Here is a 5,979-nt window from a genome sequence, read left to right on the forward strand (position 1 = left end):
GCTTTAGGTATTTTCTCCTCAGTTTCTCAGGTTTGCAAGAGTTATCTTTCAGTCTCCTGCCTGGAGGTTCATACTAAACCTGCTTGCCATTGGGGAGTATTAATATTCACTGTGAGGACCTTCACTTAATTTCTCCACTTTCAGTGCAATGCCCTGCCCCTAGCTGGGTCTACTGTTCCCCAGGACAGAGTCCCATGGTTTTACCCACTCCAGGGAATAGTATTCTGTTGGGATATAGTAGAGGCAGTCACCTTGGGGAATGGAATCTTGGTTACGAGCTGCTCTTTAAAGCTCTCTTTTAATTCTGCTGTAGTTCCCTCTGCTTTCTTACCTGTGCTGCCCGAAGTACCTGGTACTCAGTTCCTGGAGCTGGAGGTCCCTGGGGGTTCCTGGTACTCAGTTCCTGAAGCTGGAGGTTCCTGGGGGTTTAGTGTGTCCTAGACTTCCCTTACTGCCAGTTTAGGACTCAATTTTTTTGCATCCATGAATGCCGGGGTCCAGCCCTGGTGGATCGGAGTAGGCGTCCTAGGAAAAAACTTATTTAATTAGCAGTATAAAGAGAGATTAGAAAGGAATAATGTAGTAGGAAGATTAGTGGAGGAAAGGAGGCTGAATAACTTGGTTTACGTGGAATACCAATCACCAACTACGTAGGCCACAGGCGTCTTTCTGTTCTCCCGAGGGGGAGGAGGCACTGAGGCCTCCCCAGTCGGTCTAATCTTAGAAGCCCAGGCAAAATTAGCAGGCTTGGTGAGTACCCACGTACCAGATGGGAATTCAGCCAGAAGGGGAGAGAACAACACGGTGGAATCAGTCTTTCCAGAAACTGATCCGATTTCTTTATTTTTTAGGTTTGCTTATATACCTTTTGTTACACGTAGAGACAAATGGAAATTTTAAAGTCACGCAGGGGTCAGCAGTCTTGACCTTTATCAAAATCAGGTGCTTCACATAAATGTATAAAAAAAGGTCTTAGGGGTTTTACATCATCTTTTGGCCATGAGGCCTGCTGACATTTTATAATCCTTTCTTTCTGATAACCAAAAACTTATTTTTTCCAAGTGTTTTTTCTTAAACCAGGCACCATCCTCTGAAGTTGCATTCCTATAGGGTGAGGGTGTAGTGGGTTACAATCAAGTAAGGAATTTATTTAACCTAAGGTTAACATGATTAATTTTAAAGGTTAATGCTTATTTCTCCTATATGCTAGGTATATTCATTATAAGGGCAGGGAATATGGAGATTTAGCAGCAAACATCAGCCCAACAAAATGAAAACCCTTCACCAATGTTCCCCTTAAGATCTATTTAGTCTTAAGATAGTGATAAAGTTACATTTTTGCATAGCAAGGACACAGTGATTTATAACAAAGTACAGTGATCTATAACAAAAGAGAAAATTCATTAACTCAAAAAGTCTAGTATTGCTAACATCAAAAACTACTATATTTCCTTTTCTATATTCCAAATACATTGATTAATATATTCCCAGGTGCCTAAGGATATGGAGGCCTGGTGGCAATCATTGACTCAACAATGAGAAAAGCCCTATGCTAATCAAGACTTTCAAAATACTCCAAACTCTCTGTGCTGTTTATGGTTGAGAGGTAGTAAACAATCATGTAAACACAGGAGTATAGATAATCCTATCACACAAGCTAGTCTGTCAGCAGAGAGGTTTGACCTGAGACACCCTTGTCACACCTAGGGCCGGGAATTAGCAGTAATTATTGGAACAATAAATGAAAAACCCTTCACCAATATAATTCCTAACCAACCCACTATACTGATAATTTCTAACTTCCCAAAAGAATCTGCCTTTAGTAAGCCTAAAACATCTCGTGCCTCTCACGATTGGGAGGCTGTAAACAATCACATGTGGCCGGACGAACCTGTACAGGCAGGCTAGATAACCTTCAGAGGAGTTCGTAAGTTGAAACACTCTTGTCACACCCAGGAATCTTTATTGACTTGGAGCTGTAAGTTAACTCCTTCTCCGAGAGAGGTAGTGGGGGTCAGCCCCCCGTAAAGTCAGAGGTATAGGTGACAGCATGAAACAATAAAGTGGGTAGACTCTGGTTTTGGGGGTAGATGCTCGGGAACAGGGGGTTTCCTGAGGCTCAATCCGCCTTTGCGTATGCTGAAGCCTCCTTCCTCGTGACCTTTGCCATGGGCAGAGTTCCTCACGCTGGCTCCCGGCACAAGAAGTCCATTCTCACTCATCAGGCTGCTTTCCAATTTCAAAATTATCCTTTTTTTTTTTTTTTTTTTATCATTCCTTTTCTGCTCCCTTTTGAAAACTTTCAGGAGGGATCAGGGATAAAGGCCTGTGTTTAATCTACCATCTATAGTGCTTGCTTTGGCAGCACTTATATTAATCTGCTGTCTATAGCAGGAACCCCGGCTATTCTTTTTTCATTATATTAATTCTTTTTCATATTTCCCAAAACATTTTAGTCATTGCAATCACAGCTGTTCTCTGGTCTTTATCTCCTGGATCTATCATCTGAGATTCAGTGAGATGGGCCGGGGTCTGTGAGGGGAGTGGGCAAGCATATCATTGGTTTTCCCACTGACTATCTCACAACTGCTTTTGTTTTGTAATTTTGTCTTTGCGAGCTCATCTGCAAGAACCTTTGTCTGTGGGAACCCTGAGCAGCCTGAGTTGAGGTCACGGCCCTCTAGGGAGTGTTTGCATTTGTTTCTACCCAGTGCCCACAGGCATCTCCAGCCAGGGACCCCTTTTTGTATTAGCTTCTTGCTTTCAGAGTCTCTGAACACAAGGGAAGCAGGGTAGTGTAAATTTAAATCCCAACCCCCTTGAGGCTCCGTCTATGATTACAAATTCCCAGAGCCCTGGCTGTAGCAGATGAGCTGACTCGTGATCTGTCTGAGCAGAGAGTGGACAATTTTTTTAAAATCCTTGCCCACCTTTTCACCAAGAATGTAACTCTGAAGAGTCTGGCTTGGAGGTAGGTCTCATTTACAACTCCTGGCTTTGTGAAGCCCAAAGCCTTATTTCTTGTCCCCACAGGGGCTGTAAAACCCAATCCCAGGTTGCCGAGTTCCACAGCCCCCTCCCTGCCTGTACCCGCCCAACACAGCACCAACACTAGCCCTCATGATTCCTGCTCTGGTTTTCAGCTCTGTCTTTGTTTTTATCCCTGGGGGGTTCCCTTCTTTTCTTGCAAGCTCAACCATGCATTTAAAAGGACGTTTGTTATATTTTAGCCACCGTTTCGGAGTCCCGCTTTGTAGCAGGATGGTTTTCTTCTGTGTAACTCACAATTCTGCTTGGAAATAAAAGTCCTGTGTTTTTGGTGTTTCCCTCCCCCCGCCCCCCCCCCCCGCCCCCCGCCACCCACGCCTCGGCCCTGCCCCATTGGTTTCTACTGTCTTTTGCATCTCTGTATTTCCCACAGCAGAGCATCAAGAGAGGCTCAGTGGACAGTGAATAAAGGGAGCTGAATTGCCAGAATTGGTGTCCTAGTCACCTAATTGGCAATTTTGCAAAAGGCACAGCAAAACCGAGTCAGTTTCTCTGGCAGTCCTGCGGTTTGGAGCAGGAGTCTCAGAGAACATTGAAGGCCCATCCTGGGCTGGACTCAGCATACCCATGGGTACTGTCTGATGTCCAGCCAGCCCTCCTAGACATCCTGACTGCCAGTCACACACCTGATCACAAGCTGGGTCTCATCCTTCTTTGAACTTTGTGTTCCCAGTCCCTTGCCCAGGCTGGGTGCCCACAAGGAGTCTCTGCAGCTTTGTCTGCAGAGCTTCGTAGGGGCTGTTTGCTTGCTTGACCAGCCTCACCCACCAGGCTCACACTCCCCGGAGGAGGCCGGCTGCTTTCCTCACTGTGTATTCAGCATCTTCACGGTAACAGCGTAAACAACCGAAGCCGCTCCATAAATGTGTGTCTAATGCGTGAACGAGTGAGCCGGCATTCCCAGAGAACCAGAGTTTGGATTTTACAAAATTAAAGCAGCTGTTACAGCCTGGTGGCTGTAACATCCTGAGGGAAGAGGGAAGAGGGACTCCTCCCCCCAGCTCCTCCCCTCCCTTTCTCCTGGGTGGGTGGGGCTCCCCGTCCAAGTTTGGGAAGACAAGGGGAACTGGCTGCCTGTCTCCCCAGATCTGTGGCCTCCAGCAGCTTTGTCTCTGTGGGTGCCTTGGCTGCCAAGATACATGGACGAGAGGAAGGTCGTGGTGACCGCCCCCACCTCACAATTAGTTTACAAAGCACTTTCCCTCTGATGAAGACACACTGGGAAGGGATTCTGCAAGTATGTGTGTGGGGGGCAGGGAGACTTGGAATTGGAGTCAGGATGGGGGTATCAGGGCTGCACTATCCAGTGGCCATGAGCCAGGTGCCACCACTGAGTGAACACTTGAGATGTGGCTGTTCTGAACAACCTAGAGGTGCCTGAAGTGTAAGACACACACCAGGGTTCACAGACTTGGTATGAAAAAATAAAAGTAAACATCTCATTAAGAATTTAAAATATTCATGACATGTCAAAATGATAATATTTTGGATGTATTAGGTTAAACACAAATATTATTATTAGAATGAATTCCACCAGCTTCTTTTGACTTTGTTTTAATGAAGCTATCAGAACAGTTCAAATTACCCACATGAGTTGTGTTTGTGGCTGGCATCTCATTTCTGTTGGAGGCACTGGTCTAGCGCATGGGCCACGTGATTCCCAAGCAGACTTTCCTCCACTCACAGCCCTGGGCACCAAACATGGGCCCCAGGACAGACAGGTGTATCTGCAGGCTCCTGGTCTGGTCTCTGCTGCAACATCTATGAATGGCCTGACCTTCTCTGGGACAGGACCTGATTTCTTCATCTGAAAACGGCACAGTTTTGCCCACAGGGGAACGAAATGGTTTTGAGGATTCAGGATTTCAGGATTCTTCCCAGTGGCCCATTCATGTCCTCATCATAATGGCCACTGGGCTATAGCAACACAAGAGCGGGCCTTGCCTGCTGTAGGCTGAATGAATGAATGAGTACCTGTTCAACCCCACTGAACCTTTGGCTTATCCATGAAATAGTTTCCTGTGGCTGTGAAGACCTTCTTGATCCGGCTTCCACCTTCACGTGTATATGATATTCATGAGATGCCCAGTTGTGGGTGCGACCAGATTTTGAGAACTGCCGCTGCCTTATTTTGGGATCCTCTGAGAGCAGAGCTTGAGTTAAGGACTTGGGGGTGACCCCAAGAGGCAGGAGAGCAAGGAATAGAAGGAGGAGGAGCGATGGGGGGTGTCCTTCTCTCCTTTGGGTGAGAGAAGACTGGTTTCCACTAGGAACTCTAGAAGTATACAGAATGCCTCCCAGAATTGTTTTCTGGAAGATGGAGGGGGCATCCATCCACTGGCTTCTTTTTCCATTGCAGAAAATTGCTCAGAGGATCTTTACCACCCACTCCTGAGCTGTCTAGTGGCTTTGGGAGGCCTTGGGAGAAGCTTGGAGGCAGGAAAGCTCCTGCTTAAGGTGGCACCAGTTACACTGAGTCAGGACAGTCCATCTCATTGCAGCTGAAATCAGAGGGGAGACCAGGGGTGTAAAGGGTCAGAGAAGTGTCTGCTATAGTCCCTGAAGTCTAGAAAGACACCGAAAAGAGTCCGTATTTGTTGCAACAAATAGACAAATTTAGTAGCTCAACTTAAGGTCTGTGTTTTGACAGAATGGGCTATGGCTTACGGGCAATTTTTGGAAAGTGAGCTGAAACCTTATTCTTTTGTTCATGCATGCATGCATTCATTCAAACATCAGTCAATATTTATTGGACACTGATTCTGGGTCAGGCCCTTGCCCACCCCGGAAAGGGCAGCAGAATGAAAGAGAGGGGTAAGGATGTCATTGTACCAACAAAGGGGAATCTTTCCTAATTTATAAATTGTTATTTGCAAACTTCAGTTTTTTAGTCTTACTGGTAACAAGGGATTAATGCTGAAGGTTACCTAT

This window comes from Ovis aries, chromosome 3 (genome assembly GCF_016772045.2).
Source record: "Ovis aries strain OAR_USU_Benz2616 breed Rambouillet chromosome 3, ARS-UI_Ramb_v3.0, whole genome shotgun sequence".
NCBI lineage: Eukaryota > Metazoa > Chordata > Mammalia > Artiodactyla > Bovidae > Ovis > Ovis aries.